Source organism: Ceratotherium simum, chromosome 9 (assembly GCF_057802395.1).
Source record: "Ceratotherium simum simum isolate JZ-2026a chromosome 9, ASM5780239v1, whole genome shotgun sequence".
Taxonomy (NCBI): domain Eukaryota; kingdom Metazoa; phylum Chordata; class Mammalia; order Perissodactyla; family Rhinocerotidae; genus Ceratotherium; species Ceratotherium simum.
This window is the reverse complement of record NC_141908.1, coordinates 30,384,400-30,409,636: the sequence shown is the minus strand read 5'-3', so window position 1 is coordinate 30,409,636 and position 25,237 is coordinate 30,384,400. Positions and strand designations below refer to the sequence as shown.

At 37.2% G+C, this 25,237-nt stretch overlaps 1 pseudogene; it reads right to left on the bottom strand.

Moving 5' to 3' along the window:
• Window positions 1-22,089: 22,089 nt before the first annotated feature.
• Window positions 22,090-22,561, bottom strand: LOC101407680 (large ribosomal subunit protein uL24 pseudogene; annotated as a pseudogene).
• Between the last annotated feature and the right edge of the window lie 2,676 nt (window positions 22,562-25,237).

Here is a 25,237-nt window from a genome sequence, read left to right as displayed (position 1 = left end):
ACAAACTAGAAATTGATGAGGCTAACAAGGTCTGAAATCCAGCATTGATGGGAGTAATGTGACTAGTCCAAGCATTATATGACTGGAGCATGTTAAATCCTTTCTGGAAAAAGATAACTTCATGTAGAGTCTTTGCAATTTTTCACACATGATGCTCAGCATTTAAAAAATTACCAAGTATGTAAAAAAACAGGACCAAATGGAAATGCTAGAACCAAAAATTACAAGAACTAAAACAAATTAAAAGATGGGTTTGTAATAGATTAGGCCCATCAGACAGAAGAATAGTGAACTAAGAGAGACGTCTGTAGAAAATATTCAAATTTTAGTATAGAGAGTGAAAGGGATGGAAAATACAAGAAAGAGAATAAGAGCTATGTGGAACAGAGTTTAAAAGTCTGATATACATGTGATTACAGTCCCAGGATAGGAAAGCATGAGTTGAACAAAGCAACATTTCAAATAATAATGGCAACTAATTTTACAAAGTTGCTAAAAGATAACAAGTCATGAATTCAAGAAGCTTCACAAACCACATGCAGAATAAATACAAGGAAAACTATACCCAGAGCATCAGATTCAAACATCTGAAAAACAATGATAAAAGAAAATATTGAAAGTAGAGAAAAAAATATGCAGTATGAGTATACATCATGCGTCGCTCAACAGCAGAGACACATTCTAAGAAATGCATTGTTAGGTGATTTCCTCATTGTGCAAACATCATAGAGTCCACTTAGACAAACCCAGATGGTACAGCCTACTAAACACCTAGGTTGTATGATACTTATCTTATGGAACCACCATCATATATGCTGACTATCATTGACTGAAATGTCATTATGCGATGCATGATTGTACTTTCAAAGGGACAAAATAGGACTTTAAGCCGACTTTTCAATAAAACCTATGGAATCCAGAAGACATTGGAATGACATCATTAAAGTTCTGAAAGAATATAACCATCAACCAAGAAGTGTATACTCACAAAAACGTCTGTCAGAAAGGAATATGAAATAAATTTTCAGACGAACAAAAGCAGAGAATTTGCGTTTGTTGCTAGCAGACCTACACTAAAAGAACGTGTAAAGGCATTTTTTTCAGGTTTAAACATGGAACAGCGGGAAAAAAGTAAGAACACAGGGAAGGGTAAATAAGTAAATCTAAATACAGACAATAGTAGTAATGCATTATGGGGTTTAAAATAGATGTATGATTAAAATACAGGACAACACAAAAGTGTTATCTCAGAATTAGTAAATATAATAATTTAAGGTAGATCATAATAAGCAAAGGATGAATATTGGAATCTCTTATTTTAAGGTAACCAATAAAATAATAATAAACATATCACTAACAATTAATAGATGCAGCAAATGGAATAATAAACACTTGATTAACCCAAAAGAAGAAAAGACAGAAACAAAAAACAGATGGTACAATGAGAAACATATGGTAAGAAGGTAGATTTAAATCCAAATACATTAATAATTACACTTAATTAAGTTGGATTAATACTCCAATTAAATGACAAAGACAGTCAAAGTAGACAGAAAAACAACACCCAAACATATGCTGCTTGTAGGAGATACAATCAAATTTAAGGACTATTAAAGGTTGAGAGTAATAGTATGAAAGATATAACATGAAACAATAACCAAAAGAAAGCAGTGTGGCTATACTCCTATCACGTAAAGCAAACTCTAAGGCAAAAATTATTACTAGAGAAAAACATAGTGTTTCATAATGATAGAGGGATCAACTGGATTATAAACTTAAACTTAAATGTACTTGATAATGTAGTCTTAAAATACGTAAAGAAAGCTACAAGAGAGATAAAAGTTTCAGTAGTTTGTGTCTTTCTAGTACTTTGTCCATTTCATCTTGGTTATCTAATTTGTTGGCATACAGTGTTCATAGTATTCCTTCATAATCCTTTTTATTTTTGTAAGGTTGGTAGTGATGGCCCATTTTCCATTTCTGATTTTAGTAATTGAGTCTTCTTTCTTAGTTTTTTTTTGGGGGGGGGGGGGGGGGTCAGTCTAGTTAAAGAATTGCCAATTTTGTTGATATTTTCATAGAACCAACCTCTGGTTTTGTTGTTTTCTCTGTTTTTCCATTCTCTATTTCATTTATTTCCTCTCTAATCTTTGTTATTTCATTCCTACTTGCTTTGGAATTAGTTTGCTCTTCTTTTTCTAGTTCCTTAAGGTGGAAGCTTAGGTTATTCTTTTTTTAATACAAGCATTTATAACTAAATTTTTCTCTGAGCACTGCTTTCACTGCATGCCATAAGTTTTAGTACATTGTGTTTTCATTTTCATTCATTTCAAAATACATTCTAATTTTCCTTGTGTTTTTTTTATCTGGTTGTTATATAGGAGTGTGTTATTTCCGCATGTTTGTGAATTTCTCAAATTTCCTTGTGTTGTCAATTTTTAGTTTCCATTGTGGCTGGAGAACATATGTTGTATGATTTCAATCTTTTTAAATTTATTGCAGCTTGTTTTATGGCCTAACATATAGTTTATCCTGGAAAATTATTCCATGTGCACTTGAGAAGAATGTAAATTCTGCTGTTGTTGGGTGGAGTGTTCTATAGATGTCTGCTAGGTCTAGTTGGCTCATACTGTAGTTCCAGTTTTCTGTTTTCTTGTTGATCTTCTCTCCTTTTCTTCTATTCATTACTGAAAATTGATGTCTCAAATTATTAGTTTTTGAATTGTCTATTTTTTTCTTCAATTTTGTAAGCTTTTACTTCATGTATTTTGGAGCACTGCTGCTAGGTACATATACATTTATAATTGTTATGCCTGATGAATTGACCCATTTATTATTATAAAATACCCTTCTTTGTCTCCAGTAACCATTTTTGTCTTAAAGTCTATTTTGTCTGATATTATTATAGCCACTCTAGGTCTCTTTTTATTGCTAGGTCTTTTTGGTTATAGTAACCAAAGAGATTTTTCCCCATTCTTTTACTTTCAACTTCTTTGTTCTTTGAATCTAAAGTATATCTTTTATAGATGGACAGCATATAGTTGGATCATTTTTCAAAAATCCATTTGCCAATCTCTGTCTTTTGATTTAAGTGCTTAATCCATTCACATTTAATGTAATTACTGATAAGGTAGAATTTACATCTACTATTTTGCTATTGTGTTCTATACATCTTATGTGTTTTTCTTCCTCTATCATTGACTTCTTTTGTGCTAGATATTTTCTAGCATAATATTTTAATTCCCTTCTTGTTTCTTCCATTATATTATTATGAGTTATTTTCCTGATGGTTGCCAAGGAGATGACAATTAACATGCTAACTTAAAACAATCCACTTCAGATTAATACCAACTTAATTTCAATAATATATAAAAACTTTGCTCCACTATAGCTCTTTTTCCCTCCCCATCTTTTGTGCTATTATTGTCATAAAAATTATATTTTTATGTATAAAAACCCATCAACACAGTTTTATAATTTACGTATATCTTTTAATTCACATAGGGGAAGAAAAGTGTTACAATCAAAAATACATTTCTACTCTTTTTTTTTTTTTTGACAGTTTGACTATGATTCGCTTAGGGGTGAATTTCTTTATTTTCAACACACTTTGGGTTTACTGAGCTTCCTAAGTAAATAGATCACTGTTTTTCATCAAATTTGGGAAATGTTTGGCCATTGTTTCTTCAAATTCTCTTTCTGTCTCTTTCTCTCTCTCTCTTCTTCTGAGAGTCCCATTACGCATATGTTGGTAATTTTGATGGTGTTCCACAGAGCTCTGAGACTCTGTTCATTTTTCTTCAGTTAAAAAAATTCCCTATTTCTCAGACTGGACAATCTCTATTGACGTATATTCAAGTTTTCCAATTCTTCTTCTGCCAGCTTACGTCTGGTCTTGAGCCCCTCTGGTGAATTTTTCATTTCAGTTATTGTACTTTTCAATTCCAAATTTTCTATTTGGTTCATATATGTCTATATATTCTCTATTCAATGAGTCATCTTTCTCATACTTTTCTTTGATTCCTTAGGTGTTCCTTTAGTTCTTTTTTTTTGTTTTTGTTTTTGTTTTAGTATTTTTTTTTATTGGTTTATAACATTGTAAAAATTTCAGGTGTACATCATTGTACTTCTATTTCTGCATAGATTACATCATGTTCACCACCAAAATACTAATTACAACCCATCACCACACACAGGTACCGAATTATCCCTTTCACCCTCCTCCCTCCCCCCTTCCCCTCTGGTAACCACCAATCCAATCTCTGTCCCTATGTGTTTGTTTATTGTTGTTATTATCTACTACTTAATGAAGGAAATCATACGGTATTTGACCTTCTCCCTCTGACTTATTTCACTTTGCATTATACCCTCAATGTCCATCCATGTTGTCACAAATGGCTGGATTTCATCGTTTCTTATGGCTGAGTAGTATTCCATTGTGTATATATACCACATCTTCTTTATCCATTCGTCCCTTGATGGGCACTAAGGTTGCACCGTCAGAATGGCTATAATTAACAAGACAGGAAACAACATGTGTTGGAGAGGATGTGGAGAGAAGGGAACTCTCATACACTGCTGGTGGGAGTGCAAACTGGTGCAGCCACTATGGAAAACATTATGGAGATTCCTCAAAAAAGCAAGGATAGAACTACCATATGATCCAGCTATTCCACTGTTGGGTATTTATCCAAAGAACTTGAAAACACCAATTTGCAAAGGTACATGCACCCCTGTGTTCATTGCAGCGTTATTCACAATAGCCAAGACTTGGAAGCAACCTTTAGTTCTTTAAATATGTTTAGAGTAAGAGAGATGTCAAGATGGCAGTGTAAGCAGACTCTGAACTCACCTCCTCCCGTGTACACAGCCAACTGACAACTACTCGTGGAAAAATTACCCCTGAGACAGCACTGAAAACTGGATAAGAGGAACTCCTGCAACAAACGACAATCCTAATTGAGGTGGAAGAGGCAGAAACTCCCTTTTGGAGAGGAAAAACGCTGCCTTCACAAGCCGCCAGCTTTATGGCCGCAGGGGAGCAGCCCAAAGGTATGCAGCCCTCCCTGGAGGAGCGGGGCCCTGAGCCAGGGAGCGCCCCCGCTGTGGGCATTTTGTGGACCCAGCACAATCGAGCCAAGTGGCATAATATATGACTTTGCCTGCTACTAAAACATTGGGGAGTACCCCAAGAAAAGCTGGTTCACAAAGAAATTAAAACCGGCTCTTAAAGGGCCCTCGTGCAAACTCACCCATTTCAGAAATCAACCTAAAATCACCAGAAAGAAAGGTGCACAGTGCTTTGGTGAAAAGAGACTCACCTGATAGGCCCTGAGTGAGAGGGGAGACCTCTCCAGGGACTGGGACATTGGAGGAAGCCATTGTTGTGGCCTGGTGTGGGCATGCTGACACAGACTCGTTTGGAGGTCTCCGTGGGGCCTGCTAGCCCAGGTCTGCCCCACCCACTAGAGCACAGATTTAATCCAGCTTAGCCAGGGCAGGCAGCACACCCTAGAGACTGGCCCCACCCAACAACAAGCCCTCAGGCAACTTGTGGGCCTGCATAGATTGGTGACTGGATTCTCTGCAGCCTGGCAACTAAGCCCACTTCAGTGGGGCAGGGCATGCACAAGGAGTGGATGGAGAGTGTGGGGCTCCAGCCGTGGAGAGACTGGGTCGACTTCAGGAGGTCGGGGCACACACACAGGGCAGGACTGTGTTGACTGTGTGTGTGGAGCTGTGGGCGGCGGGGCTTGTCAGTTGCAGAAGACTTGTGCTTCTCAAAGACCCACATAGGGGGTTTGCTCCATCTTCCAAAGTCTGAAAGAATTGGGTGCTCTAGTGACTGAGGCCAGCCCCACCCAGCAGCAATCCTCAGAGAGCTGACAAGAGACCTGAAGTCTGGAGGCTTATAACAATTGTAAGGCCCTGAGCCTAACAACCTGCCACGCTGGGGGCCTACTCACTTAAAAGAAATACTGCAACACAAATGTGGTATTAGAACTTGCAGCCAACTGTGCTGGGGCTCCCCACACCTGATAAAGAGACTGAAGGGCCCACAACAACTACAAGCAGCTGAGCATTACAACAGCTGGCCAGGAGCATAGCTCGGCCTCCCAGGGCGCCTACAGAGAGAGCAAACAGGCCACAACAGAAGGGCACACGTAGCCCACATAGGGGTCACCCCTGGAACATTGAGAACTGAGGGAAGCACACTGGAAGCCTCCTAAGGCATCACTTATATAAGGTCACCTATCCAAGAGCAGGAGACGTAGCTGACCTACCTAATACGTAGACACAAGCACAGGGAAAGAGGCAAAATGAGGAGGCAAAGGAATACATTCCAAGTAAGGGAACAGAACAAAACCCCAGAAAAGGAATTAAGTGAAACAGAAATGAGCAACCTACCTGACAGAGAGTTCAAACAAAGAGTGTTAAGTATGCTCACTGATCTGGGGAAAAGAATAGATGATCTCAGTGAGAATGTCAACAAAGAAATGGAAGATATAAAAAAGAACCAATCAGAAATGAAGAATACAATACTGGAAATGAAAAATTCACTAGAGGGACTCAAAAGCACAGTAGAGGATACAGAAGAACAGATCTGCGACCTGGACGAAAGACTAGAAGAAATTACCCAAGCTGAACAGGTAAAAGAGAAAAGAATTAAAAAGAGTGAGGACAGTCTAAGGGACCTCTGGGACAACATCCAGCACACTAACATCTGCGTTATAGGTGTCCTGGAAGGAGAAGAGCAAGACAAAGGGGCAGAGAATCTATTTCAAGAAATAATAGATGAAAACTTCCCTAACCTGAGGAAGGAAACAGACATCCAGGTACAGGAAGCACAGAGAGCCCCAAACAAGATAAACCCAAAGAGGCCCACACCAAGACACATCATCATCAAAATGTCCAGAATTAAAGATAAAGAGAGAATCCTAAAAGACGCAAGAGAAAGACAAGTTACATACAAAGGAAACCCCATAAGGCTATCAGCTGACTTCTCAGCAGAAACCTTACAGGCTAGAAGAGAGTGGCACGATATAGTTAAAGTGCTAAAAGGAAAAAACTTACAGCCAAGAATACTCTACTCAGCAAGGTTATCATTCAAAATGGAAGGAGAGATCAAAAATTTCCCAGACAAGCAAAAATTAAAGGAGTTTGTCACCAAGAAACCAGTGCTTCAAGAAATGTTAAAGGGACTGATTTAAGGGGAAAAGAGAAGACCACAAATAGGAAAAATTATCTATTTCCATGATAAGAGGGTAATGGATACAAATGCACAAAAAAGAGGTTAGATATGATATCAAAAACATAAAATGAGGGAGGAGGAGAGTTAAAGAGCAGAGCTTCCAGACAGAGGTCAAACTAAAGAGACCATCAATTCTGTATAGAAGAAGAAAGGAACAGAGGAGGACTACTAAAACACTGAGAAAAAAAAAAGTTAAAAAATGGCAGTAAGTACATACTTATCAATAGCTACTTTAAAAATCAATGGACTAAATGCTCCAATTAAAAGGCATAGGGTGGCTGATTGGCTAAAACAACAAGACCCATATATATGCTGCATACAAGAGACACATTTCAGACCTAAAGACACTCACAAACTGAAAGTGAAGGCATGGAAAAAGATACTCCATGCAAATGGCAATGAAAAGAAAGCTGGGGTAGCAGTACTCATATCAGACAAAATAGACTTTAAAACAAAAACTATAAAAAGAGACAAAGAAGGGCATTACATAATGATCAAGGGAACAATCCAACAAGAGGATATAACACTTGTAAATATCTACACACCTAATGTAGGTGCACCTAAATATATAAAGCAATTATTAACAGAGATAGAAAGAGAAGTAGACAGTAACACAATAATAGTAGGGGACTTTAACACTCCACTTACACCAACGGATAGATCATCCAAACAGAAGATCAATAAGGGAACATTGGCCTTAAATGACACACTAGAACAGATGGACCTAGTAGATATATACAGAGCATTCCATCCAAAAACTGAAGAATACAAGTTCTTTTCAAATGCACATGGAACTTTCTCCAGGATTGATCACATATTAGGCCACAAAACAAGTCTCCATAAATTTAAGAAGATTGAAATAATACCAAGCATCTTTTCTGACCACAACGGTATGAAACTAGAAATCAACTATAGGAAGAAAATCAGAGAAGCCACAAATACATGGAGATTAAACAAAATGCTACTGAACAACGACTGGGTCAATGAAGAAATCAAAGAACAAATCAAAAAATACCTGGAGACAAATGAAAATGAAAATACGACATGCCAGAATTTATGGGATACTGCAAAAGCAGTTCTAAGAGGGAAGTTTATAGCAATACAGGCCTATTTCAACAAATAAGAAAAATCTCAAATAAACAATCTAACAACGCACCTAAAGGAACTGGAAAAAGAAGAACAAACAAAGCCCAAAATCAGTAGAAGAAGAGAAATAATAAAAATCAGAGCAGAAATAAATGAAATAGAGACTAAAAAAAAAACAGAAAAAATTAATAAAAACAAGACCTGGTTCTTTGAAAAGATAAACAAAATTGACAAACCTTTAGCTAGACTCACCAAGAAAAAAAGAGAGAAGGCACAAATAAGTAAAATCAGAAATGAAAGAGGAGAAATTACAACAGACACCTCAGAAATACAAAAGATTATAAGAGAATACTATGAAAAGCTATATGCCAACCAATTCGACAATCTGGAAGAAATGGATAAATTCTTAGAATCATACAACCTTCCAAAACTGGATCAAGAAGAAGTAGAGAATTTGAATAGACAAATCACCAGTAAGGAGATCAAAACAGTAATCAAAAACCTCCCCAAAAATAAAAGTCCAGGACCAGACGGCCTCCCTGGTGAATTCTACCAAACATTAAAAAGAAGACTTAATATCTATCCTTCTCAAACTCTTCCAAAAAATTGAGGGGGGGGGGAAGCTCCCTAACTCATTCTACGAAGCCGACATTACCCTGATACCAAAACCAGACAAGGACAACACAAAAAAAGAAAATTACAGGCCAATATCACTGATGAACATTGATGCAAAAATCCTCAACAAAATACAAGCAAATCGCATACAACAATACGTTAAAAAGATTATACACCATGATCAAGTGGGATTTATTCCAGGTATGCAGGGATGGTTCAACATTTGCAAATCAATCAACGTAATACACCACATTAATAAAATGAAGAATAAAAATCACATGATCATTTCAGTAGATGCAAAGAAAGCATTTGACAAGATACAGCATCCATTTATGATAAAAACTCTGAATAAAATGGGTATAGAAGGAAAGTACCTCAACATAATAAAGGCCATATATGACAAACCCACAGCTAATATCATCCTCGATGGTGAAAAACTGAAACCTATCCCTCTAAGAACAGGAACCAGACAAGGATGCCCACCGTCACCACTCCTATTTAACATAGTACTGGAAGTCCTAGCCAGAGCAATCAGGCAAGAAAAAGAAATAAAAGGGATCCAAATTGGAAAGGAAGAAGTGAAACTGTCACTATTTGCAGATGACATGATTTTATGTATAGAAAACCCTAAAGAATCCACCAGAAAACTTTTAGAAGCAATAAACGAATATGGTAACCTTGCAGGATACAAAATCAACATACAAAAATCAGCTGCATTTCTATACACTAACAACGAAGTAGCAGAAAGAGAAATTAAGAATACAATCCCATTTACAATTGCAACAAAAAGAATAAAATACCTGGGAATAAACTTAACCAAAGAGGTGAGAAATCTGTACACCGAAAACTATAAAACATTGCTGAAAGAAATTGAAGAAGACACAAATAAATGGAAAGATATTCTGTGCTCTTGGATTGGAAGAATTAACATAGTTAAGATGTCCATACTTCCTAAAGCAATCTATAGATTCAATGCAATCCGTATCAAAGTTCCAACAACATTTTTCACAGAAATAGAGCAAAGAATCCTAAAATTTATGTGGAACAACAAAAGACCCCAAATAGCTAAAGGAATCCTGAGAAAAAAGAAAAAAACTGGAGGTATCACACTCCGAGATTTCAAAATATACTATAAAGCTATAGTAACCAAAACAGCATGGTACTGGCACAAAAACAGACACACAGATCAATGGAATAGAATCGAAAGCCCAGAAATAAACCCATACATCTATGGTCAGCTAATCTTTGACAAAGGAGTCAAGAACATACAATGGAGAAAGGAAAGTCTCTTCAACAAAGGGTGTTGGGAAAACTGGATAGCCACATGCAAAAAAATGAAAGTAGACCCTTACCTTACACCATACACAAAAATTAACTCCAAATGGATTAAGGACTTGAATGTAAGACCTGAAAATATGAAACTTCTAGAAGAAAACATAGGCAGTACGCTCTTCGACATCAGTCTTATCAACATATTTTCAAGCACCATGTCTGACTGGGCAAGAGAAACAATAGAAAAAATAAACAAATGGGACTACATCAAAGTAAAAATTTTCTGCACAGCAAAGGAAACCACCAACAAAACAAAAAGACAACCTAACAATTGGGAGAAGATATTTGCAAACCATACATCTGATAAGGGCTTAATCTTAAAAATATATAAAGAACTCATGCATCTCAACAACAAAAAAACTAACAACCCAATTAAAAAATGGGCAAAAGACCTGAACAGACATTTCTCCAAAGAAGATATACAGATGGCAAACAGACACAGGAAAAGATGTTCAAGATCATTAACTATCAGGGAAATGCAAATCAAAACTACAATGAGATATCACCTCACACCTGTCAGAATGGCTATAATTAACAAGACGGGAAACAACAAGTGTTGGAGAGGATGTGGAGAGAAGGGAACTCTCATACACTGCTGGTGGGAGTGCAAACTGGTGCAGCCACTATGGAAAACAGTATGGAGATTCCTCAAAAAAGCAAGGATAGAACTACCATATGATCCAGCTATTCCACTGCTGGCTATTTATCCAGAGAACTTGAAAACACCAATACGTAAAGATACATGCACCTCTGTGTTCATTGCAGCGTTATTCACAATAGCCAAGACTTGGAAGCAACCTCAGTGCCCATCAAGGGACGAATGGATAAAGAAGATGTGGTATATATACACAATGGAATACTACTCAGCCATAAGAAACGATGAAATCCAGCCATTTGTGACAACATGGATGGACATTGAGGGTATTACACAAAGTGAAATAAGTCAGAGGGAGAAGGTCATATACGGTATGATTTCCTTCATTAAGTAGTAGACGATAACAACAATAAACAAATACGTAGAGACAGAGATTGGATTGGTGGTTACCAGAGGGGAAGGGGGAAGGGAGAAGGGCGAAAGGGATAATTGGGCACACGTGTGTGGTGATGGGTTGTAATTAGTATTTGGGTGGTGAACATGATGTAATCTATGCAGAAATAGAAGTATAATGATGTACACCTGAAATTTATACAATGTTATAAACCAATGTTACTGCAATAAACAAAAAATTTAAAAAAATATGTTTAGAGTAGCTGATTTAAATTCTTTGCCTAGTAAGCTCAAATCTGAGATTCCTCAGGGGCAGTTTCTAGTAACGGCTTTTTCACCCTTGTATGGGCCATACTTTCCTGTGTCTTAGCAAGTCTTGTAAATTTTTGTCTTTGTTTAAAGTTGGAATTTTTATATCATATAGTGTGGTAACTTCAGAAATCAGAATCCCCTCTCCAGGGTTTTTTGTTGTAGTTATTTTTTGTTTAGTGACTTTCATGAATTAATTCTGTAAAATTGGTATTTTGTTGTATGTGGCCACTGGAGTCTGCTTGGTTAGCTAAATGGTCAGCTAACACTTGCAGAAAGATTTCCTTAAATGCCTTGAAACAATAAATGTCCAGGATTTTGCCAAGAGGCTCTGTGTGGGTTTGTGTTGGGGCATGCCTTAAATGCTCTGGCATTTTATGTCTGCCTTCGCCTCACTTCCTGTTTACTCAGGGTCTCTAGTTCTGCTAGAAGCAAGAGAATAGGACCTTCCATGATCTGGGGCGTGCACACAGCCCTGCACATGCTTGTGGCCTTCTAGATCCCCAGGAATATGCTGGAGCTTTTCAAAACCCACTATGGATATCTCATTTTCCAGATTTTCCTTTTAAGTTTTTTGGCAAGCCTCTTACTTGTTTCAAATGGTATTTCCACCTTAGATAGTTGCGATGTTAAACAATTGCCACTGAGTGTTTTTGACAGTGCCTTGGGGTTAGAACTCTCCTCACTGAGTAAACTCTGGGTCAGGTGAAATAAAGACAATTCTTGTGAATGGGGCTTTTCCAGGAGTTGCCACATAGGTCAAATAGTGACAATTGACTGAAGATTTTTGGGGAGCTCCAAACCCACTCTGCCCCTGTCAGTGATTTTCACAGCTACTATGGTGTGAGGCTGCTGATTTTCAAGGCTACTATGGATGTGGAGAGAGGGCAACCAGAATAGGGTGAGTTTAAATGCCACAGATCTCACTGTTTTTACCAAAATTCAGTTATTTTTCTTGAATAAATGATATTCAGATTGCTGCAAGTCTTTGGTTTATTTCTAGAGTTGTAAAAATGTTGATTTTGACAATTTTTGCTGGTATTCTCATTGCTTTTATAGAAGGGAAGATTTTCAGAGGTCCTTACTCTGCCATTCCAGAAGTGCTTCTGTTTTGGTATTTTCTTAAAGTGAAATAGTATACAGAAAATAAAAATAATGAACAACCACTTCATGCAACTATAACAATGAATCTCACAGAAATACTGTGGAGCCAAAGAAGCCAGACACAAAGAGTACATGCTGTATGATTTCATTTATGTGAATTTCTATGTAGATCACAGATCTACAGTGATGAAAGAATAGGAGTTGGGATTGTTAACTGAGACGGGACGTGAGGGAGTACTCTAGGATGTTAGTAATGTTCTACATCTTGACCTGGATGGTGATTACATAGGTGTATTCATTTACCACAATTCTTTGAGCAATACACTTTGTGAACTTTATTGTATGAGTGTATACTCTTGTAAAAAACTTAAAAAACAAATAAAAGTAAATGGTTAACCTCAAGGCCCTTCTTTAATTCTTGGACATAGATTCCCTTGCAGAGTTTTATGCACAGAGTGAAAGTTTTCCTATTCATAGTTAAGAGATTCATATATGTGCCACTGAGACATAGGAATGATTTGTTTCTAATATTGTTGTTACTAACAACAGAAGCACGTATGTCTGCAATGCTCTATAGTTCCTAATCTGCTTTCACATATATTATCTTATCATCTTTACAACTCTTGAAGTTGGAGGTCAAATGTTCTATTTTCCAAATGAGGAGACTCAGATGTAGAGCCAGAATTTGGGAATGGTAGAGCTGGGATTGATATCTTATGTGTTTTACTCTTAGATTATTATGCTTCTTTACCACACTTACAGTTTCTTTAGAATATTGCTAGTCACCAACTTATCAAAATTAGATGGATGCCCAAGGTTTTAGAATTCTCTATAATATCATTCCTAAAAGATGATATTAATCCTCGATTCTGTAGGTAATACCAGGATTCTAGGAATAGACAGAATTTTGAACTTCCTCTTCTAAGTTTCTCTGTGTGATACAAGAGTATTTGTCATCCTACTTAAATATATCTTTTGATGAGATTTCACAATGCTCACTCACTTCTGTATCACACACCTTTTATGATAAAAAGGTTGTCCCATGATTCTACTGTCTCTGTTTCTGCAGCTTGCTATTTGCCTGCCTTCTACTCAAATGTAGAATGATTTATCACAATCTATGATTTCTTTCTAGATATGGGAGGAATATTAAAACCTATCCTCACATTAGTGATGTTTTCCTTACTTCATTCAGGCTTTCCCCCTGTCATTTACTAAACACATGCGTATTGGTTGAACTTCTCCCTATCAGAAAAAGTCCTGGTTTTGTCATTTCTTCTATGCCACGTGGCTTTGTACTAGAAAACAGTACTCTGATTAAGACCTGGTCAGTTATCAATATAAGGGTTTTGTTGTTATTTTTATTGTTTCTGATATATCATGATTACTAGATAATATTCTGCCATGTTTATATAAATTTTTGACATCTATTTCTTTTATTTAGGTGATTTAATCTTCATTTGTCACCATTAAAGGTCATTAGATTTGTGAATATGACTTTCAGTTCAATTGTGTTTTCTTAAGTAATAGGCATGGCAGCTAACTCTGCATCTTTGGCTAGTTTAAAAAAGTATATTCTCAACATAAATTCTGAAATCACAAATGGGAATAATAAGCAAAGCAGGACCCATAAGGCTGCTATGTATTTGTGGATAGCTACTAGAAAGCCTTAATTTGCTTTTCAGGCAAATGAAGAATAGCACACAAGTGAGAAAGTGCTATTTATAAAGAGAATAAGGGGCTTGAGAAATTTATTTATGCTTTTGCAATTAAGTTCTAAATGGCTGATGAAACACCACTCTCAGATCCCAAACAAAAAGCAAATTTAGCTGAATTTTCTCTGCCCCGCATTTTGAACAAAAAACATACCTTCTCAACCACCTAAAGATTTAGGGGGTAGGGATTTCTCCTCCAAATATCTCTCTACAGCCTGACACCCTTTTCCCTCTCTGGAGCACACCTTTCCCATTATATCCACCAAAATACAGTATGCACATTCTGTTCAATCCCACAGCTAATATTACTATTCTCTTGGGCAATTTCTTTTCTTGTCTTTTTTTTTTTTTTTTTTTTTGTGAGGAAGATCAGCCCTGAACTAACATCCACGCTAATCCTCCTCTTTTTGCTGAGGAAGACCGGCTCTGAGCTAACATCTATTGCCAATCCTCCTCCTTTTTTTCCCCAAAGCCCCGCTGGATAGTTGTATGTCATAGCTGCACATCCTTCTAGTTGCTGTATGTGGGACGCGACCTCAGCATGGCCGGAGAAGCAGTGCATCGGTGCGCTCTCGGGATCTGAACCTGGGCTGCCAGTAACGGAGCGCGCGCACTTAACTGCTAAGCCACAGGGCCTGTCCTCTCTTGGGCAATTTCGAGGAAAAACTATAGACAGATGAGGTGAGTTACTGGTGTATATTTCTTCATTAGCTCAGTACAGCCTGAAAACAGTAAACCACCTCTCTCAAGTTATCTCAGTTCTTTCATTTGCTGCTCTTTCCTTGAGTCCAAACTCTTGAAATCACTGCCCTTTCTTCCTAGTTCACTCTACTTCCATTCTCACACTGAGGGCAGATAAACCTTTTTAAGAAAACCATATCCTGGAAGGTGCTGGGTCCTTTTCTGCCTGGATGAGTTTTGGGTTAAAACTGCAGTCCTTGTAGACACCTGAGTTTTCAGCCTGTCCAGGGTCATTGGGATTGAACCCACAAAAATCCCATGATAAGCCCTCTTTCCGTTACCCTGGATATATGATAATATGCAGAGATTGCCTGAGTTCTGCCTTGTGTTATCAGCCTTTCCTGGGTTTGTTCCTTCCCTTCTTTTCTCATGTTCTTTGCCATCTGGACCCAGAGTTTCTTTAAAACCTTATTTCCTCATACACCCTCATGTAATCCACACCATGTTCTTCTCTCTCCTTTTCTTTCTTTATTTCTTTTTTTTTTTTTTGGTGAGGAAGATTGTCCGTGAGCTAACATCTGTGCCAGTCTTCCTCTATTTTTTGTACGTGGGACACCACCACAGCATGGCTTGATGAGTGGTGTACAGGTCCGTGCCCAGGATCTGAACCTGTAAACCCTGGGACACTGAAGCGGAGAGCATGAATTCAACCTCTACACCACCAGGGCTTGCCCCTGTCTTGCTTTTCTATCTAAACATAAACAAGCAACATCAACAACCCACCTGAGTGGCTCCCACCTTCCAGCATTCAGGGATGACCACCACTTTGTTATTATCTTTCTACTTTTCTCAACATATTATTAAACACAGTAAATAATAGCACAGTTAACTCAATTATACTTTAGTCTCAGTCTCTGGATATAGATCCAGTTTGGGGGATGAGTCCAAGGGTAATTTAGAGGGATTTGCTAAGATGGATCACAGCAAAAGAGACTGAGAATGTACTTTAATGTTCACTTATTTTAATTTTTTGTTATGGAAAATGTTGAAAATACATCAAAGTAGAGGAACATTATATTGAACTCTCAGGTATCCATCATCTACAGCTATCATAGTCTGCTTATGTTATTATTATTATTTTTTTTTGTGAGGAAGATCAGCCCTGAGCTAACATCCGTGCTAATCCTCCTCTTTTTGCTGAGGAAGACCGGCTCTGAGCTAACATCTATTGCCAATCCTCCTCCTTTTTTTTCCCCAAAGCCCCAGTAGATAGTTGTATGTAATAGTTGCACATCCTTCTAGTTGCTATATGTGGGACGCGGCCTCAGCATGGCCAGAGAAGCGGTGCGTCGGTGCGCGCCCAGGATCCAAACCCGGGCTGCCAGTAGCAGAGTGTGCACACTTAACCACTAAGCCACGGGGCCGGCCCTGCTTATGTTATTTTTAAAAGAAATATTTTTGGTCACTATATTGTATTATCATTGCTTTCTCAAGAATTATTATCTTCCATGATTAATCTGTTCTTTATTCTAAATCCAGTTCTGAAACCAAACTAAAACACAGGGGGAAAAAAGTGGGAGGAGAAAAAGAAAAACAAACAAACTGAATACAATCTTTTAATTCCAAGAGTATCTCTTTCATATTATCTTTACCATATAAGGCAAGTTGCAACATAAAGTGCCCTATAAATTCTCCCTTGAAACAATGGCTGAAGGGAATTCTAGATTATTGGAGATAACTTTTCTTTAATCACACTAGTGTTGTCATAGTTATCCTGCATTGTATTCTTCAGTGAAACCTCTGGACAAAAGATTAAATCAGTTTCAATCTAGGCAGGTTAGGGTCTGGGGAGATCTATTTATGAGAATGTATTAACAGCTGCAGCATCCACCAAAAGAGAGAAGAAGCTTTGACAGAACTAAAGTAGTACTGTCTGGCTTATAATTGAACAATTTGATAAAGTTACAAACAAAGATTAGTTAGCCATTGCTGTGTTTCTAGATGAGGTGAATCAAACGATAATTAGTGGAAATCTGCTATGAGGATAGTTTTCTTCATATCTTTATGGATGATCTGGATAAAAGAATTCAGAACATATTGTTGGACTCATGGGGAGCTGAAATAAGTGGTATGCTAATATCCCGGAGCAGAGAGAGAAATGACCTTGAAAGCTAGTAAAATGTTAGTCTGAAAATGGAGTGTGAAATTATAGGTGACAAATACAAGGTGAGGTTTATGTACAAAGATAGAAGATAATCCTTCAACTATGCTTTTCACTTGACTTGTACTAAAACGTTGTCCATCTGGATCAGAAAACTTTAAAATTCTATAGACAAAATGGAGGAGTTTCCAAGACTAATGGCAAAATCAACAAAAGTAGAGAAAAACTGTTTATAAAATAAGATTTAAGAGGTATAAAGTACCTTAGGAGGAATGCTATGATCTGAATGTATATGTCCTCTCAAAATTCATTTGTTGAAATCCTAACCCCTAAGGATGATGGTATTAGGAGGTGGGGCCTTCGAGAGGTGCTTGAGTCATGAGGGTGGAGCCCTCATGAATGGGATTGTGCCTTACAAAACGCGTTCCAGAGATATCCTACCCCTTTCAATCATGTGACGATACAATGAGAAGTCTGCGACCCGGAAGAGAGCCTTCAACCAACCATGCTGGCACCCTGATCTCGGATTCCAGCTTCCAGAACTCTGAGAAATAAATTTCTGTTCTTCATGAGCTACCCAGTCTGTGGTATTGTGTGATAGTGGCCTGAATGGACTAAGAGAAGGAAAATGCGGATGGTTGTTTGTTTAAAAAGGACTGAAAAGAAGAGAAAGACTTAAAGGAGGACACTCTGTATTTGGGCATGATTTCCTTTCTCTTAGGTAAAGCAACAAAATAAGTAAAAAATGTGTTTTACTTGGTTCTCTTTCCAAAGTGTGGCTTTAATGATGTACTTTTTAGTAGACAGAGTCCTCTGGCAATGAAGAAGATAGTTTTAATTGACTTCCCACTCTCCCCACCAGCAAATGCTTTGCTTGTGACTGTCGCTGTAAAGGAACAGCTCCTCCCGGCAAGCACGATCTTTCCCTCTTCCCCGCCCTAAAATGTCATGTATTCACAATTCAACATTTTTAAAAAATGTAAAAAGACATACAGTGACAAGTTTTGCTCTCACCTTGTCCACCATTTACACTGCTCTCTTAAACACACACACACACACACACACACACACACACACAGACATAATCAGTTATTATTTTCTTATACGGTTCTTTCAGAGTTTCTTTATGCATCTACCAGAAAATATGAATTTATAGTGTTATTCCTTCTCTTTTTACTAAAAGTAGCACACAATATACACTATTTTCTACATTACTTTTTTTCTTTTTTGCATTTAACAATACATCTTGATGATCAATACTAGAGAGCTGCTTTATTTTTTTGTTCTAAACTACTGTGTAATATTTCACTCTGTAAAGTTCAATGACTTTTTAACCACCTCCTATGGATGGGCATGGTAGGTGTTTCCAGTTTTTTATTTCAAGAAATACTGGCATAGATGATGTTACACATAATGCCATTTCACATGTGGGCAAGTATATCTGCAGGATAAATTCCTAGAAGTGCAGTTGTGAGTCAACAGGTATATGCAGTTGCAACAGATCTTGCAAAATTTTCTCCCATCAGAGTTGTACCAATTTCATCTCTCCCTAATGTGTGAGAGGGCCTGTTTTCCTACAAAAAATAAAATGTGTTATCAAGCTCTTAGACCATTGCCAATCTGAAAAATGATATTTCAGTGTAGTGTTAACATGTATTTTTCTTATTACAAGTGGACTTGATCATTTACTTATGTTTACAAACCATTTGAATTTTCTTTCTGTGACTCAAATACATGTATTTATGCCTATTTTTCTATTATATGGTTGGACTTTTATTGGTTTCTAGTAGCTCTTCATATGTTAGGGAGATTAGTATTTGTTTATGATATGAATTTCTCATTATTCTTTTGACTTTATAGTTTTACACCTTGTTAAATTTATTTTCTTTTATTTTATGGATTCTAGATTTTGAGGCATAAAGATCTTCTCCACTGCAATGTTAAAAAGGAACTCCCTGTGCTTTCTTCTAGTACTTATATGCTCTCATTATTTTGTATGTATATCTTTGATTCATTTGAAATTTATCCTGGTTTTAGTAGAGTATGGTGTGAGGTACAAATCTGACATCTTTTCCCCTAGATATTCTGTCATCATTTATTGATGTGTTTACCTTTTCCTCACTGATTTTAAATGCTATCTTTTTCATATATTGAATTGCAATATGCATTTGAAATTATTTCTGGATTTTCCATAATATTCTATTGGTCAATTTATCTAATGATGAATGAGTACCACACTGTTTTAAGTGTTCAGGTTTTTATGTTTTAATATCTGATAGTGCTAATTCCCCCTCATTGCCCCCTTTCCCCCAATTTTCCTGCCTATTTATGGTTAATTATTTTTCCATATAGTCTATGATCACTTTGTCTAGTTTCAAAAAACCCGTTGTCAGTATTTTTCTTATTTGGTTCATGTTGAAATTATAAATTAGCTCAGAAAGAACTGACATCTTGTTGATGTTAACTCTACCAAGTAGGTACATCTTCTCTTTGAACAAAATTTCTTGTACGTCTTCCAGTAGTGTTTTAACATTTCTTATTAAGTTTATTCCTGTGCCTTTTATCTTTTTTCCTATTTAAATGAGCACTTTCTTCCATTATATATTCATACCATTTGTTGTTTGTCTTTTAATTTTGTGCCCCACTACTTTGCTAAATAGATTTTCAGTTGAGTCTCTTGAGTTTTCCAGGTATATAATTATAATACCTGGCAGGAAGAATCCTAACGGATGCTGTGGAGGAGAAGAAATTGTGCTTGTTGGTTTAGTGAATGGAAGTTCCTCTGACGAATCTCAAGAACAAATATGGGTATACTATGGACTCTTTGGTACTCTAGATCAGGCCAGGTAATGTCCAGTGTTCAAAAGCTGTAGAATCATTTTAGGAGGGATATACTGGAATGAGGATTGTTTTAAAACAAATAATTCATTATTATCTTAATCTCAGTCATCATAATTGCCATTATATCTTATGTTTATATAGTACTCTCTATTTTTTAAAAAAAGAACTAATAAAAGGTATCTATTTGTTACCACCATTGTTATTACCAAAAATTTCAAAAATATCTCTAGGATATCCATGTAAGGCTCAACGGAGTTTAATACAGTATGGTAAAGAAAAAATCCAGTTGTATGCGACTAACTACCCATCAGTCTTGCAGGAGGATTTGTTTAAATAGCTTAAATGAGTTGCTTTGTGTTTGTGATGGGCACAGCAAATCCTCCTTGCTGAAGTTACTAAACCCTCCTCACCTAACAATGATCTTCTTTGTTGATCTTCAGGGCACAGTATCTCATCTGTTTAGTTTGGCCTTTTATTTGACTTTCAATGACTTTGTGGCGAAGCCTGTTTTCTTTGTTTGATATGTTAGCTCGAATATGTAGGTGAACTCAGCCATTTAGTGATGGGTATGTAATTTTAAAAAATAACACGTATTTGATTTGATGAGAGGATATAATTTTCCCTAGCAAATGGTGAAGCAAACATCTGGCTTTTGAGTAATATCTTGCTATCTTTCAGAGGAGTTGTCCAACTGTCTTTTCCTAGGAGACACAGACTTCTGGTTGTTGAATTTCTGCCAGCTTTTTTTTAGTATACAGTGTTCCACCTCAGATTAGATAGACAACTTTAAGTCTTCTTTAAGTGCTTCCTAGCATATTAACACCTTTTAGTGCTAATTTCTGGAGAGCTGCAGCTGTCACTCAAGTCTTAGTACTAAGCTAGCCATTTTAACATGAAATTGGTGTGTTGAAAAATCTTCTCATTTGAGGTACATCACAAGTTGTGCCATGTTCATAACTGTTAGAAAAAAATATAAGCACACATATTGGGCAGTGTGTCAATGAACATAAAAGATGTACAACAGAGAAACCAAAGACTGTAAATATGTAGATTTGTACCTGTTGGGAGTGAAATCTTAATTTGGTCTAGCAAATTCAGCTTTATTGCGTTGTTTCTGGTATGGTTGAATCTCAATATTTTTCCTCTCTTCTACAAAATTCTATAAAGAAAGCCAAGATATAAAATGCTTTCAAAATCCTAAAGAAGTTTTATATAAATTTTAGTTTTCTCTGAGACATTACTTCTAAAATAAAACCAGTGAAAAATCAGATCAAATAACGTGAAGAATTGAAATCTTAAGGCATTTATTCTATGTGTGTTGAGAGATGCTGGCAATTGGAATACTCTCATCAATGGGAGGCTCCTGTTGGCTCCAAATGTGAATTACTTACATAAATATCCCTCTAGAATCTCTGTTTATGTGATAGAGACCTTAGGGGATGTTAGAAAGGGTACTGTCTTGTTTTACAGGACTTCTGATTTGCTAACATACTTGAAGTTTCAATATTCACAAGTCGTTCATGTAACTTCTTCTTTTATTGATGTAGTTTTGAAAAGTTCCAAATACCTAACTGCAAATGCTTCCCAAGAACATTTCCTTGTGTCTGGAATGTGCTATGACTTTTATCCTCTTTCTTTTTCTTTTCTGGATTATTTTAAAAGTACAGTGGCTTTCAAATATAGTGCATCTTTCAAAGAAAGAAGACTCGGAGAAGAGCAGAGGCAGAGTCAAATCCAGGTCTCTTTACAAGGCCAGCAGAAGGGCAAAGAAAAGTCTTCTCTGCTATTTTATAATTGACCAAGACAGGAGAACTCTTTGGAAGTCTTTGATTATCTCAATCTTCTGGTACAAATTGACATCAAATCAATAAGCAAGAACTTGAAACAATTTCCCATCCTTTCGTACAGCAGGAGTATGGGGCAGCTGGTAGACCACAGGGATAGGGTTGAGGAGTTTTTTTTTTCATTTTAGCAATTTTTAATGAAGAGTGTGTATAAGATTACTTTATTCCCACATCTTCTCAATTGTTTCTTCCTTATATTTGCCCTTTTCCTTACCTACTTGGCAAGAATTGGCTTTGCGTTCAAGGGTTTTTTGCTGTCCTTGACCAGTTTTAGCCTAGTGACAGCCACCTTGCTGGGCTGCATGCTGACACGGACAGTCGTGTCACTGGCTTCTCTCACTGCACACATTCAATGTAGATCACACATTTCTTCCTGTAAATTTGGACTACTTTGGCAATTTGCGGACCTTTGTAGTGTCCTCACACAACCTGAACTTCATCATCCTTTCAGACAGACATGGATCAAACATTGTACTTTTGTCTCAGGTCTTTGGGAAGAGAGAAAGACATAATCTTCCTGCAAATGTGGGGAGGTATGTTGAAATGCCTTTCGTGGTTCTTGCTCTGGTCAGAAGTCACAAAGGGATTGAACTTCATTTTGACTGCTGCCACTTCAGCAATGGCCACAAAAGGAAAGAGAAGACAGGGTTTTCAGAGCAGTTTCTCTAACCGTAATCTCTTGATGGTCTTGAGTTTGTGGTTCTGCCTTTCTAATCTCTGCTCAGCCTTTTGCCTGGCCTACTCAATGTTTTTTCTTCTAAAAGCTACGATTTATAATTTTCACACACTGATAATGCTAGCCAAGCATTTAGTTACCCCTTTTTAAATGAAGATTTGATATCACCTTTTTTATTGCTGTTGTTGGTGGGGTTTTTTTACATTTAAAGAGGCATGTTTTAGTCATATTAGAAAGAGAATGGATTCTAGAGTCAGACATGTCAGGGTTTGAACTCACATTCCTCATGTATTGACTTTTTCACTTCTTAAACTAGTTATATAACATCTCATCTCTATGTTGGTTATAATAAGACTAATCACATAGAATCTGCTATGAAAATTCACTGAGATCATACTTGTAAAGTGCTACCCAGATCCTAACATGTGGTTAGCACTCTATATATATGAGTTTCTTTTAAACTTACTTGAGGATTCTAATGCCTATTTATTTTTGTGAAAGGATTTATGTTTAAAAAAATAAAAAAAATATATATACTTTCATTCATTCATCAAATATTTGTTGTACACCTTCTTTCTGCCAGGCACAGGTTTAAGAGTTGGGAATGTGTAGTGAATAAAACTGAGAATATATAACAAGTATTAAATTTATACAAGACTTTGCATTCTTATGGGGAAGACAGATAATAAACAAAATAAACATATGAAATACATAATATGGCAAATGATGATAACTGCTGTGAGGAAGTGTGTTGCACCACGAGTAGATAACACTTGGGCAGAAACATGAAGGAGGTGAGGGAGTGAGCCATGTGGATACCTAGGGGAAGGGGGGTGGCAGGTACATTATCACCAGGCAAGGAGGCCAGTGTACCTGGAATGGAGTAGAAAATGTGACCAGACGTATAGCAGAGGCTACATAATGTGGGACCTTGTAGGCTATGTGTAAGGACTTTGGGTGTCACTTGCAGTGAATGTGTAGCCAATGGAGGGTTTTGAACAGAAGAATGACATGATCTGACTAAGGTTTAGAAAGAAAGCACTCTGGCTGCTCTGTTGAGAAAACACTATTGAGAAGGACCAGAACAGAGGCAGAAGAGACCATTGAGGAGGCTGTTGCAGTGCATTGCAGGTGGCCTGGACCAGAGAGGTAGGTAACAGAGGAAGCAGTGAGAAGTGGTTGGAATCTGGATGTATTTTGCGTATACGGCAGATACAGGACATATAGGACTTCTTGAAGGTTTTTTGTAGGGTGTGATAAAAAAGAGGGGAGTAAAAGATGACTCCAAAGTTTTTGGTCTAAGAAACTGGAGTTGCTGGTCACTGAGAGAAGGATTAGAGGTGATTTGGAGATTAGAGATTTGGATTAGAGGTGAAGAGGAAGATCAGAAGTTTGAATTTGAATATATTAAGTTTGAGATTAAATACCTTTTAGATTTAGGAGTAGAAATGTTCACTAGGCTTATAAAGTCATGAGCTTGGATGAGAACTACCAGAGGAGAGACAGACAGGAGACTAGGTCCTGGCACCTCTAGCATTAAGAGGTGCTGGAGATGAGGAGGAACTAGCTGATTTACAAATATGTTGCTCATAGTGTCAGTATAGTTTGGGAATACATTTTGAAGAAATTATGTGTGTTTACCTTGCTTCTCAATTCAAACACTAAGAGAGTTAGCTATTCGCTTCCTGGAAATAAGAAATACTGCATATCTATTGCTTAAGAAGCATAAAACTCTAGAAAGGTTTAGGGAATTTGTACACAAAGTAGGCCAAAAAATTATCCCCACACTGGAGAACCTAAGATTCCTAAAAAACAAGTCTAGAGCAAGCATCAGTAAATTTAGAAATGGCTTATAAATTCATCAAAAGTAGAAAAGTGGGGTAATAGACAGGGTTGGGAAGTGATGGCCAGTGGTTTTAGGCAGTAGAGCCATGTGGCTGATTTAGAAATGGTTTATGAAAGAGACGAACCTTAATCTAAGTTTAGGAGGAAGAGAATATGGATTTGTAGAAAGGAGAGAATTTCAAAATCGAGAATGGCCTATTACCCACTGGGTTAGTAGGACTGGTTTTTTGGTGAGAGGGTAATTTCTTCCTATTGTATTACTCAGGATCCCCAGAACAGATGGCTCACTCAAAAGAGGCAATTGAGGAGAGTTTAATGAAGGAAATACTTATAAAGTTGTAGGCAGAGTTAAACCAATAGGCCTGGCTAGACCCTCTTTAGGCCTAGGGAACAGGGAAAGCAGTTGTGGCTGTGGCTATATGAGGGGACCAGCTTACAGGAGCTGTGACCTTCAGTGGAGGAATGCAGGCACTACCAACCTGCAGTCTGACATGGGGGGAAGCAGGGGAATAAATACCCAACATCACCCTCCTTCCAGTGTCCAGTATCCTGTTGGTGTCTCTCATTGGTGGGATCCAGCAAGAAACCAGAGGGCAAGCAAGCCTAGGGATGTGGTCCATACAAGTCAGCCTCCTGGGGCACAGATCAGGTGTGGAAGGATGGAGAGTGGTTCTGAGGGACACACTGAGACTATCCAGTACATTGGTCTCCATAAAAAAAGTTTACAATAAGGTTCTGTGAAAAGTCAAGATGCTGAGAATTTTAGCACCAGTAACAACTTTGGACAA